This window comes from Salvia splendens, chromosome 11, assembly GCF_004379255.2.
Source record: "Salvia splendens isolate huo1 chromosome 11, SspV2, whole genome shotgun sequence".
NCBI classification, from domain to species: domain Eukaryota; kingdom Viridiplantae; phylum Streptophyta; class Magnoliopsida; order Lamiales; family Lamiaceae; genus Salvia; species Salvia splendens.
Genome location: NC_056042.1, coordinates 12,165,016 through 12,179,345, shown reverse-complemented (window position 1 = coordinate 12,179,345; position 14,330 = coordinate 12,165,016). Strand labels below are relative to the sequence as shown.

The 14,330-nt window shown below is 37.5% G+C and overlaps 1 pseudogene; it reads right to left on the bottom strand.

Annotated features, from left to right (window-relative positions):
• Positions 1-9,506: 9,506 nt before the first annotated feature.
• Positions 9,507-10,517, bottom strand: LOC121754439 (annotated as a pseudogene).
• Positions 10,518-14,330: the final 3,813 nt, after the last annotated feature.

The window sequence follows — 14,330 nt, the reverse complement described above, 5'->3', positions numbered from 1 at the left end:
TGTGATAAATAGTTTTATTTCTTCTCATCCAAATTCTTAATAATGTCTGCGAACCTTAAAGAAATCAAACTCGAAGGCCAAAATTATGTAGACTGGAAATATAAAATGGATAAGATTCTCATTGCTGAAAACTTAAAGTTTGTATTCACCAATTCATGTCCTCTATTTTCTTGACAAAATTCTACAAAGAAAGTTTAAGAATGCATTTCATGCATGTACCTGACAAGTTCTTTGAGATAGAAGGTCAAACTACTTTCTTTTAAGTAGTGAGACAAGTCTTGGTTTATACCGATGATAAAGGAATATCCAATGAGGACGTTGTCTAGATTCTATTGGAACATCCAAAAGAGATAGAAAGTTTTGATGAATCTTCTGATTCAGTTACTCAAATAGTTTCTACACTCAGTTCATCGCCAAATGTAATAGGAAGTGATTATATGAAGGTTGTTACTGAAAAGTTGGAAACCTTTGGCATTATATTCACTTTATTAATATAGGAGGAAGATAACATGATACTTGACGAATTCATTAAGGTTATATCTTTCCTATGTCTTAGTTCAATCGAACAGAAGACTAGCAATGGAAAAAGGGAATAGCTGAATTGTCATCAATGCCTGCTGAAAGCAAGAAAGGCAAGAAAATTTTGGTGAAAAGGCAAAGAGAAGATGCATTGTAAGTCGGATTGACCTCTTATATAAAAGGACAATGTCTTAGATAACAATGCTACTTCTAAAGGAGAGATCTACATCCAGTTGGGCAGTTGTTGCACTGGGAGCTATTTATTTAAGCTCTCTTTATTGTTTTGTTTTGATGTTAGAGATTTTATTTTATTGGTACAATCTTGTTTAGAATGAATTTATATTTAGTTTCTAAACTCATTTATGATTCTACGATGTTCAATTTCATTTTATAATGCTTGAATTATTGAGAAATGTGGATCGAATATCTATCAGAGTACCATAGAAAAACAAATTATACATCATAGTATCTAAACAATATAATTGTAAAAAGATTGAGTTTAACACGACAGTTCAACTTCTTAGTAATTGTTAACTAATTTTGTCTACCTCAAGTGACTATCAAGATTTTAAGAACTTGTTTGTTAAATAGCTTAAAGGTCAAGTAAGTCTGGTTGATGCACTATAAGTGAGAATCCTTTGGTGGTTCAAGGGATTCAGAATACTTATAGAGATGCAACATAGAAAGACTAGTAAGTCTTAATGGTTTACACCATAGGAGACGAGCAAATGAGTTAAGATCAGTAGTGGGAGTTAAATCCTAGTTGACTACTCCAAGCATTCTTCCAAATAATAGGATAGTCATATAAGAAGATATCGAAGTCTCTCGAAGACAAGTTCGATAAGTGAACAGTTTTACTCAATAACACCTTATCATTGATGGGATATACATTGGAAATAATGAGTTATACCTTAAAGAAACTACTATAACATCAGTACATTCTACAACACACGAGTTGTGGACTAGAGGCAAGTTTAGTCCAGCACATCTCAAGGTGTGGAGTTATTCCAACACATGTTTTGGAAAAGGTATCCAAGTAATTGAAGTTGTGTACTGAGGTATGTTTTAAGGTTGTCCCAAATGATAGAAAATGTACAAGTTCAATAATCTTCACGACAAGATATGTGTTTTGTTTACACGAATACTAGATTCTTTGATGATGATTATGAGGAGAACTACAAGCCTAACAAACATGATAATTCTCAAGATAATGAGAATATCTATTTTCCATCTTAACCAAGAAGTCATACCATTAGAAACTTATGCACTAAGAAAATCAACGTTTGTACCTAAGATTGTAAGAGTCGTGTCGTAGTGGGAGTGTTCTTTGAGAACATAATAAGTTCATGGGTCTAAAAGAGTCTTAAGAATCAGTCTTAGATCAACTTGAACATAATCCCTGTAACTACAAGGACACAATGACTTATTCAGATAATCATTCTTGATAAGATGATAGATTCTGAATAACAATCTTAAATAGACAAGAATGTTAGCACGACTTGCGATACTACCCATAGACTATTTCAGTCAGTGGGAGCTAGTGGACCTGCAAGTGTAAACATGGATCTCAAAAGGCTAGAATAATGGTAAAGGGTTATACCCAGAGAGAATTATATTCTCGCCTGCCATTTTTGCCTAAGTCGATCTGTATATTGTCTATTGTAGCCTACATAAATTAGGATGTATGTACTATGATTGTCAAGACAGTTTTCTTTAAATAGAAGTCTTGAGTAGATCATCTGCATGGAACATCTTAATGGTTATGTAATACAGGGCAAGAAAGTTGAAAGTGCACTATATTTGGTATTCTTGGTACTCTACGATGATGACATCTATAAAAGTTGATAAACAACTAAGAGGGTTATCTAGCGTAGGAAACTGGTCGCTGACAAACTCATATTATCATAGGTGTAATTGGTAGGTTGAAGTGCTAAATATCAACTTTATCACTCGAAATTGTCTTTATCCAGCCAATTATTCTACCTTTCGGAGTTTTATGTGTTTGTTGAGTGTTCTAGGAAAAACAGCTGAAAAGAAGAGAGAATGAGGCATATAGTGCTCAGAGGCAGAGAGGCCATGGAAAAGGGAACCCGGCCGGGTGAATTTACGGTTCAATAATTCAACCCGGCCGGGCAGAGCCAGAGGCCAGTTACGGGTCTAAAAGGGAGACCCGGCCGGTGTATTTCTAGTGTAATAATTACACCCGGCCGGGTACTGTGGTCTGACGCGTTTGAAAGCTGAAAACGCGATTTTTGAAGGGAATTAATCAGAGAAAAGGGCTAGGGTTGCAGTGAACGAGATTCATTCTACACCTACCGCCTCCAACACTCACACACACCCCAAGAACACCATTGAGAGAGAATTGAAGATTGGAGACTCTAGATCGGAAGATTGAAGACTTCATTCCATAGATTCGTTCCACAAGAGTTCTTAGTATCTATCTTTCATGTTTTTGTTTGGATTCTTTGAGTTTGACTTGGTTTTCTCCATAAACATGAGTAGCTAAACATTTCTTGTAGAATTCTTGGTGATGATGCACTGATTTCATAATTTTTATCCAATTAATTTTGTTCTTGCCTTGCTCTTGTAGTTATTTGATTATTCTTGGGTTTATTCCTTTCAATTGCTTGATCACCACTTGATTGTGTAGGATTAATTAGATTAATCGGGAGATGAAATAATTAATCTGGAAATAAGAATAAATCACACCTTAATACAATAGAACTCGGGAGAGTTGAGGTTTTGAGTGAGTCCATTGACCTAATCGAGCTTTTGGGAGTTAGGAGTTTAGGATTAGAAGGGGACTTCGATCCTATCACCTAATCTACAGGTTTCTCACCTCGGGAGGGGGTTTAATCTATAATTGTGGTCGGCTTAGTAACTCTAGAGACACCAAAAGGTAAGGCAAATCGATTGGATAAGAGCTTGGAATTGTGCATCGGATCCTTGAGTTCTGCAATTATCTCTATATTATCTTCTCACATCCTTTTCACACCGTGTTTCCTTGTTCTTAATTGTTACTTGCTTACTATATACTTTTATTAGTTGTTAGAACAAACCAAACTTTTCTTGATTGTCTAGATAGTAGTTGAGTTTTGTTCGTGGTAGTTAAGTTGATACAAAATTGTCTCTGTGGGATACGATACTCTTGCTTACTAATTGCTACACTAGCCCCGTACACTTGCGGGTATCACTTGTGTTAAAATAAGTTGAGTCAGTCGTATACCCAGTTTAAGGATGATGGATTTAAGATAATCTAGTTACATTCTAAGCATCTGTGTCATTAGATTGCTAGAAAAATAATGTATGTTTTCTTAAAGAATCCTATATCTACACAATACTTAGACACTTTAGCATTGAAAATTCCAAGAAAAGGTTTTTCTTTTTCTAGACGGAATTATTTTGTCTCTAGTCAAGTGTTTTTCGACATTGAATGAGATCAAGAAGAATGAGACAAGTTCCATAATTGGAAGTCTCATATATGCTATGATGTGTATTAAGTTAGATATTAGCTTTGCCGTTGGCATAGAAGCATGATATCATTTTAACCATGGCCAAGGACATTGGATTGGGTAAAGAATATACTATAGTACTTGAAGAAGACTAAACGGTATGCTCTAGTTTACCAGACATCCATGTTATGTCCTTTAGGTTACATCGACTCGACTTTATAATTGATTGATGATCGAGTTATCCTCTGACTATGTGTTAACGTTAGGAGTTGAAAACTGAGTCATGAAGGAGTGTGATTACGTCACAGACTCTATCATGAAAATTACAAGTGTAGTTTCATCAGAAACTACTAAGGTAGTTGTTAATCTCAGTAACTTCCTAATAGCTTTGACCGTGATTCCGAGTATGTGTATGAGTATTATATTTTGTTATAATTACTCTAGTCATATGCCTAACTCAAGGGAAACACGAGCTGATGAAGCTAAACAATCACATATAGCGGAAGTATGAAATTAATTAAGGAAAAGTGCACAGCGAGACATTATGGATACCAAGATATCATCAGAGAACAACCAGGCAGAATTTTTTTTACAAAATGCCTATATGGTAACATGATTTACACATGAGGTGAAAAGTATGGTAGTTCGATGTATCATGGTTCGAGACCTGCTTAGAGTATAAGTGGGAGAGTTTTGGCAGTGGGTATACTCGAAAGCATGATTTTGAGTATAAGTGGGAGATTGTTAGGATTGGTATACTGAAAAGCATATTTCGAGCATGTTGCACGGATAGAATTGCTTGTATACAATAAACTTTACAATCCACTTTTAACCCAAGGCGAGAAGAATTAATTTTATTGCATTGGTGTTTGCTTATGCATTTATAAGATGTTTCTCAAACATTTAAATGTATAAGAAGCAAATAAGTCTAATTCTTCTACATAGTAGACTGGTCATGAACGACGTTCACAGAAGGTGACGCAGTCGGTCCTTTGTAGAAGAGAAATAAAATTTCACAACCTAGATAGGCTTTGGCTACCTATCGTGAAAGGTTGCAGTGTCAGTCCGCATGTTTCCTTACCTTAGGAAATAAACGACACTGGTGTGGTATAGCACTGAAGGATCTAACAGTTGAGATAAGTCTTTATTGCTATTTACTAAAAGACGAGGTCTCGGTGATTGTTATTTCTTAATCATTGTTGATATAACATTGAGCATACGATATTGATTATGCACTACTTTGATTTATCAAATGGTTCGGATTTTTTGCAATCCAAGAATCTTGATATCTTGGGTAGTGGTGAATAATGTCTAGAGGTGCTAGTATTGTTATTGCAATGAATCGTGTGCTGGGTGGGTCCAGTTTGATAATATCCTCAAGAGATGTTCAAAAAAGGTTTTATTATTCAGAAACCCGGTCGGTTGGAATTTATTCCAGAATAATAAATAAAGATTTTAACTATACATCTCTTGGAAAAAGATATTAATTAATTAAAGTCAAATAGCAGACTTAAATTAATTAATGGATATTTATATCTTAAACACGTGAAATAATAAATTAAAGAGGTAAAGCCCGGATTACTCGTAATTTAGGATTGGACGGACAGTCAATATTATTATACTATAGTGGATGATAATAATATTCTATTGGACTTGTATTAAATTCAGGCTCAATTTAATTAGTAAAAGTCCAACACGTTTGGCCCAAGTCCAACCTCCATGGATCCCTAATCTAGCCCATCATAACTCTATATAAAAGGAGATTAGAAAGGAGATTTAACGATAATTAACATTAAAATTCCGTGCTACTCATTGGCAGTGAACGATTTTTTCTCAGTTCTGCGAAGAACTGAAGTTCTGTCTTCTTTCTAATCAACCCCTTTTCGATTCTGACAAGCTTTGCCCACCCAAAGGTTAGATTTTGAGTTCGGGATACAGATTAGAAGATTCGTGGTTGAGTACGAAGAACATCACGTGGAGAAGGCGCAAGCAATCGTCGATTCTTTGAAGAATCAGATCGGTAATTCTAATCCGTAGGAAATTCATGTTTTAGGTTTTAATTCCTTTTACATGATTTATGTGCGTTCTTGGATGCAATTATATGTTTAACATGTAGTTAATTAATCCCATAATCGGTCAAATAGATCTGTATGTATGATTTATTTGTGAATGCATGACTTCAGCTGTGCAAGGGGCTCCAAACCCCAGCAGAAGCCTCAAGAATTGTTGAAGAATCAAGATTATACTTTGTTTCTACCGATCGTTTCTATCAAGAAGATGTATTTTTGATCTATCTTTCCCGATCCAACCGATTAATCGATGTTCTTGAACCCTCATGCATATAGATCGAGTGAAAAGGGGAAACCAATTGATGAATGGTGTTTGTGTGTGTGTGTGTGTGTGTGCCGGCGTGCGTGTTTGTGTGTGTGTACGTGTGATGTGTGTTGAAGAACACCCATGCGCGACCATGATTTGATGATAGATACGGAGTTGTGTGTAAATAAACGGATATGAAGAGCATGTCTTGATTGTGAATGTTAATATAAAACAAATCGATGGGCAAAAGGGAAACGTTGGGGACATGCATGATTTTGAGTCAATGATTGAAACTGATTTGTGCTACGCATAATTTAAAGGTGATAACTCGCGCTCTCAGCGTGAAAGCAAGGGGAAGAAAGTACTTGAGATCTAAGCAGACGAGGTTGGCTTTCTTTTAAATAAGGACAATGTCCTAAATATTTTATCGATGGAAATGCAACTATGTTTATCAGGTCGTGTTTGATTTTAACGTGCCTATCTGATGTGGCTTTTGCCACTATTATTTAAATCGAATTCGGGTCCTCGTAGGACCGCAAACCCTACTTGGATTAGTGTACACCTATGGTAGACTGTGTGCAAGCGTACGGGCAGTACGGTCTAGTGACTTGGTTTGTGGCCACATTCCAAGTCATGTATGAGCATATATGGCTAACGTCTATGGGAAAATGACTGATCAGTCGACTTTTACAAATGAGAAATGATTTTGAGTGCCTTGGGCCTTTCTAAAGCTAAACCCCGAAGGTTACTTATGTATGGCATGATAAATAATACTTTTATTGAAAATGTTTTCGGCATGAGCCCACTGAGGATTATTATAGTACTCAGCCCTGCATGTGTTTTCCTTATGTGCAGGTTGAGCGGCGACGAGCGGTTGGCGGTGTTTTGAAAATTTAATTAAATTTATGTGACTGTCTTGAAACTCTGAGTGTCGTCGTGTCTTCACACATGACTTCACTTTTCTCTTGGATGCTTCCGCTAAAACATGATTACTCCTATCTTTGGGTTGATACTGAAACTATTGGATTCTTGTTTGGGATATTGAGACATATTACGTTTTGGATTATTTTGAGCCTTGCCATTTTGACCTAAATTATGATAGTCATTCTTCATTGGATTTCATTGCTAAAGCGTGCCCTTCTTTTCTTATACTTAATTGTTCATTAAATACCTTGGTCAAACCTCTTTAACGAAACCCTAGCCTATCTTCCTTGTTACATTTAAATTCGTTTAAGTCGTGATCACCACATTTATTATACCCTAGAAGGGCGGTCGTGACACCGGTTGTGGGCGTCATCCACTTTAAGGTAATACGGTCAGTTCTTAACAAAGAAAAATAAGAATTTCACAACCTAAATAGGCCTAGACTACCTATCGTGAAAGGTTGCAATGTCAGTCCACATATTTCTAAGTCTTACTGAAATAAGATGACATTGGTGTGGTATAGCACTGAATTGGATCTAACAGCAAGACGAATCTTTATGCTATCTACTGAAAGACGAGGTCTTGATAATTAATTTCTTAATCAATGTACGTTAGCATTGAGCATACGATATTGATTATGCACTACTTTGACTTACCAAAAGGTGCGGGTTTTTCGTAACCTAAGAATCCTGGTATATTGGGTAGTGGTGATTAATATCTAGCGGTGCTAGGATTGCTATTATATTGAATCGTGTGCGAGGAGAGTCTCGTTTGATAACGTCCACAAGAGGAGTTCGAAACAAGGTTTTATTATTTGGAACCTAACTAGTTGGAGTTTGATTACTCTATAAATAATAAATAAGTGTTTCTTGTTAAGTCCACACTTGGAGATAATAATATGTTAATTAATTAATTCCATAGCAGACATTGATTAATTAATGGACATTTCTATTCTAAGCGCGGGAAATAAATGACAAACAAATGGAAACCCGGAATACTTGTAATTCCGGATTTGGATGGGCATGCAATATTATTTCTGTAGTGGCTGCTCGTAATATTCCAATATAAGCTTATATTAAATTGTGGGTTCAATTTAATTAGTAAAAAGCTAATTGGGGGAGGTCATATCCAAATTCTTCCATAGATCCCTGACTGGGCCCAATATGTGACTTAATATAAATAGGAGAATAAAGGAGACAGAAAATACAAGATTTATTTTATAAAATTTTCGTCCCACTCTCCTTCAAGCATAGGGACGATTTTTGATCTCCTCCGTGAGCAGATTCCGTCTAATTTATTTAAGTCCTAGTACTCTGGTGAGATTAGCCCACACTGATATCAGATTGAGTTGTCAGAAGATCCGTGGTTTAGTACTCAAGATCTTCACGTGGAGAAGGCGCGAGCTATCTTCGATTCTTCAGTGAATCAACGAGGTAAATTGGCTTACTCCGTAGCAAACATGTTTTAGGTGTTAATTGCGCTAAAGCATGTTTAAATTCAAGTTATGAGCATGATACCTGTGAGAATTATGCGAATAGAATTTGTCTAAATAATCTGCTAGATAGATCACAATTATTATGTGATCCGTTTGATTGCACGCTTCCGCTGCCAACCCCTTCATTATCTTGCACAACATGATTATAGCTGACGAAGGACCGATGGCAGCTAGCTTTTACGATGATGATGAAGTCGAAAGCTCAACCGCGAGGTCTCCCCCACGCCGAGGTGTGCATACGACGGTGGGCGAGAGGATCGAAACAAGGAACACAATGCGCGATACTCGAGCCCACATTGAGCTACAAGAAGACCTAATCAAACACATTTGGGCGAAATTCGGTCACGAGTAGTGGGTTTTTTTTTTAATTTTATGAAGTTAATTATGTAATTTTTAATTTTTAGGATTTTAATTATGTACTTTTTAATTTTTAGGATTTTAATTATATAATTTTTAATTTTTTGTAATTTTAATAGTATTCCAAATATTTTTAATGCATTTTAATTTTGTGGAAATGTTTTTATTTAAATTAAATAATAGAATGGTGGAACCCTTGAGCAAGAGCACGGATGTGGGTGTTGTACTCTTGCCTAAGAGAGGGGAGTAAAAGTGGGTCCGGGCCCACATCCATGCTCGTTGGCAAGAGCACAGATGGGGATGCTCTTAGAAACAATTCAAATAACCTTAACAAACAAGCTAAAATTTTTATATATAAAAACAATATATAAAAATTGAATTTCATTGATTATAATGGAAAATCCGGTTCAGAAAAATTAGAACCATCCCTGCCACATAACTAACTAAGTACAAACGATTACAAAAAAAAATATCAATGGACATGGATTTTTGGGACGTGAAAATACAAAAGCGAGTGCAGCTTTGACGACAAATGGTAGTGGCTGTGGCAAAAAAGGATGACGGAGCAGACTTTCCGCTCTACACCTCGCCGCAGGATTCTTCACAAAGCACTTCCTCAGAAAATCCTTCGCCTCTTCCGAAATAACATTCGGAATCTCACCGCTGACACCGATCATCATCAACACATCTGTCGCCGTCGCATCTTTCCTGATCTCCCAAGGCGCTCTCCCCGTGAGCATGTTCAGCACGGTGCACCCCAGCGCCCACACATCCGCGGCCGCCGAGTACTCCAGCCGCGATATCGACTCGGGGGCAGCGTAGAGCACCGTCCCCCTAAACCCTTGCTTTTCATCAACAACCTCTCTTATTTTGTTGCAGCTTCCAAAATCGGCGAGTTTTTTGAATCCTCCCCCACGAAAAGCACGTTGTGCGGCTTCACGTCGCAGTGCACGTAGCCCAGTTTGTGGATGTGGACGAGGGCAGTGGAGATGGATTTGGCGTGGTGGCTGACGACGTCTTCTGGAAGGCCTTTGGCGAGGATTTTGTCGGCAAGGGAGCCGCCGGGGGCGTATTCGAGGATGATGTTGTATAGGTTGCGGCCGTTCTCGGTGGTGATCTGGTCGCCGAAGCAGCGGAGGATGAAGGGGCACGATTTGAATTTGTGGAGCAGCTCCTTCTCCATGGACAAAGATTTCGACTGCAAGATATCGGCGGATTTGACGGCCACAACAGCCGTAAGATGAGGATTGTGGCGATGGACACAAAGCCAAAACCGCCAGATTCTAGGGTTTTGCCAACTCTCTCTCAATAGTATTTGGGGATTGTATTTGGGATTTAGGAATTTTGAACTATCTCACACCACCTATATATAAATAACTGCGATAGATCTATATGGATTTGGATATTAATTTAGATAAGGATAGATTTTATGAATCTTTGATGTACATCGACATATTTTAAGAAAATTTAATTTTCCATATTTAAATTTTAAATATATTAATCAAATTAATTCTAAATAGGTAAAATTCATCTCTAAGTCTAAGTACTAATGTATAAACGGACACAAATAAGATACAGGAGTAGTAATAAAGTAAAATACGAGTACTAGTACTCTATAATATCTGTGCCTAAAGCGTGGAGATATTAATCAAAATATAAAATTTAGTAATAATAAAATTAATGATTAAATTACTTACATATTAGATATATTATTTACCCAATATTTTATGATTCAAAAAAACTAATTACGGGAACATTGCGGCCCATCTAAAACAAAACTCATAGCCTATTTTATAAAAAAATGGAGTAATAATTATAAGTAATTGCCACAAATAAAACTGAATTTTATTATAAATAAAATAAATTATTGTTATTAATAAAAATGATTTTTATACACTAAAATAAAAGCTATTTCCCGAGCACCAAAGTGCTTGGAATAAAGGGGGAAAGTGGTTGGTAAACGGGATATGCCGAGCACACTCCGAGAACTTTAGGTGGTTGGTATTAGCTTTGTCGGCATATTCCTTCTTCTACTTCCGAGCGATTGTAGGTGCTCGGCTAACTGGTCAACCATGTCTTTAGATGAGCGAGCACCTCCATGTGTTCAGCATTCCGAGATCTGGAAATTGTTGAATAATTGCATAACACCGAGCACATTTGTGTGCTAGCCCATAAAAATATAGTATATACTTTTCATTTTTATCAGTCCTATAAAAATATAAAAATATGGGTATTTCTATTTATAGAAAGATATTCCATTTTATTATCTTTATACATCAACTTATTTACGACACTAATGGGTACAAACTGCCAACGGAGTTTCAAAATTAAAAATATCGATTTAAAAAACTCATGAAAATGGTTTAGTAAAAATTACTAGTACTAACTTGGACATCTTTAATCACATTATATACCAAATTGTATTTTTTTGGCACTATATCAGCCGAAGGCTAAGGTTAAACGAGACTATAGCTAGTAGAAGTGAGGAGATCAATCCTCACGAAACACTTCAGTAAACATGAGTAATCAAAGACAACTAATATCTAGAGTTGATTCTTGAAACATGAATAGACAGTTAGTGTTAAATGGATAGGTAAAAGGGTTAGTGTTTTCATTGATATATAAAACTGTACATCAAGCTCTATTATATAGAGACTATCGAGGATTATACAAGGTAAACCTAGAAATTATATTAATTACAATTGATCACATATCTTCTATACTTGGAGGATTATACAAGGTAAACCTAGAAATTATATTAATTACAATTGATCACATATCTTCTATACTTGGCAAGATATAATCACTCCAATCTCCCTGATATTACGTGATTTTCTTTCAATACTCCCCCTCAAGTTAAGTAACGGGATTGCCGATACTTAACTTGCATAATACCTCTTGAAAGGATTTTGAGTTCACTGCCTTTGTTAAGATATCAGCCAGCTGGTCTTCGGACTTGACGTAAGGCATCTCCACAATCTTCGCTTCAATGTTCTCCTTTATGAAGTGTCTGTCAACTTCTACATGCTTCGTCCGATCATGTTGGACTGGATTTTCCGATATGCTAATTGATGCTTTGTTATCACAGAACAACTTGCACGTCTTAAATTAATAAAGGTCTAGCTCCTTCATAAGCCTCCTTAGCCAAAGTAGTTCAGTCACTCCACTTTTAATCCCTCAAAATTCTGCATCTGCACTCGATAGTGACACTACCTTTTGTTTCTTACTTCTCCATGTCACGAGGTTACCCCCTACAAAGGTGAAGTATCCTGCAGTGGACTTCCTATCATTCGGGTTTCCTGCCCAATCCGTATCTGTGAAGCCGTGTATCTCCAAGTGTCCATGCCTTTCAAACATCAGACCATGTTCTGCCGTTCCCTTCAAATATCGGACAATTCGCAAGGCTGCCTCCTAGTGTTCTTCCTGCGGTGCGTGCATAAACTGACTCACTATTCACACAGCGTAAGCAATATCTGGTCTGGTGTGGGATAAGTAAATCAATTTCCCAACCAATCTTTGGTATCTTCCTCTGTCTGTCTGTTTCGCCCCTTCCTTCATTTGCAGTCCATGATTTTGGACCATTGGGGTATCTGCTGGTTTGCAATCAAGCATCCCAATTTCAGCCAATAAATCCAGTATATACTTCCTCTGATTTATGAAGATTCTCTTCTTAGACCTCAATACCTCTATGCCTAAGAAGTACTTGAGAAGTCCCAAATCTTTCATCTCGAACTCGTTAAACAAGTTCTTCCTCAATTGAGCAATCTCCTCCTCATCATCTCCAGTAATGATCATGTCATCCACATATATAATTAGGCATGTGATTTTGCCATTCCTCTTCTTGATGAACAGTGTATGATCAGAGTTTCTTTGTTTGTACTCGTACTTCTTCATGACCTCCGTTAACCTCCCGAACCAGACTCGCGGGGATTGCTTTAGCCCGTACAATGTCTTCTTCAGTTGGCATTCCTCCCAGTCTTGAAAGTCGTCGGTGAACCCAGGTGGGGGTTCCATGAAGATAGGTTTCGGTAATTCTCCGTGTAGGAATGCATTAGTCACATTAAACTGATGTAGTGACCAATCCTTGTTGGCAGCAATTGAGAATAATACTCTTACAGTGTTGATCTTTGCCATGGGTGAGAAGGTCTCATCATAATCTACTCCATAGGTTTGGGTGTACCCTTTCGCCACGAGTCTCGCCTTATATCTCTCTATGGTGCCATCTGGCCTCCGTTTTATTGTGAACACCCATCTACATCCGACAGTTCTTGCCCTTTCTGGCAGCTTGCCTTTCACCCATGTATTATTCCTCATTAGTGCCTTCATTTCTGTGAGCATAGCCTCTCTCCAATGTTTGTATTTCATTGCTTCCGTTGCTGACTGTGGGATCTCCTCTTCTTCATATAGTGCAGCTTCGAATGCCCGTGCCATTTTGGTCAGATTTCCTTGCACAAAGTTTGCTACCCCATAACGGCTTTTCTTTCCAATCTTCTCAGGAGAGTATCGTTTTGGTGGAACTCCTCTCGTACTCCGATATGGGAGGACATATTTCCCAGTATCACCATCAATTGTATTATCTTCTTCCGGAGATTCTGTATCAAGGTCAGTAGAAACTGTATTTTCACTGGGACTTGGTTCAGGAATTACCTCGGATATCGTTTGAGGATGATCGTTGGATCGTGGGTGAGAGGACTCTGCCAAGACCTGCTCGTCGGCAGTGACAACTGGTTCTGTTATATCCTCAATCGAATAATTTGGAAGTGGCACAACCCAACTTAGGTAGTCCTCAGATCTACCTGGATCACTCTCCCCCTGACTACTAAGGTGGGTGTGGTAAAAGAATTCTGTCTCTAAGAAGTTGCAGTTCATGGTAGTGACTACTTTCTTGGTGTTTGGATCAAAGCATCTATATCCCTTTTGATTTAACCCATACCCAACGAAGACACATTTGTTCGCACATGGGGAAAGTTTTGTTCCCTCGTGTTTTGGGATATGGACATAAACGGTGCAGCCAAAAACTTTGGGTTGAAGGTTCAGGTGTTGGGGTATTTTGGTTTGTTTGGATAGGATGTCAAGAGAGGTTTTTTTGTTTAGGATTTTTGTGGGGAGTCGGTTCATGAGATAGACGGATGTGGCTATGGCTTCCGGCCAGAAATGTTTGGGAACTTTGGAATCAATCATTATGGCTCGGGTTATTTCTAGGATTGTCCTATTTTTTCTCTGTGCTGCCCCATTTTGTTCAGGTGTGTAAGCACAAGATGTTTGGC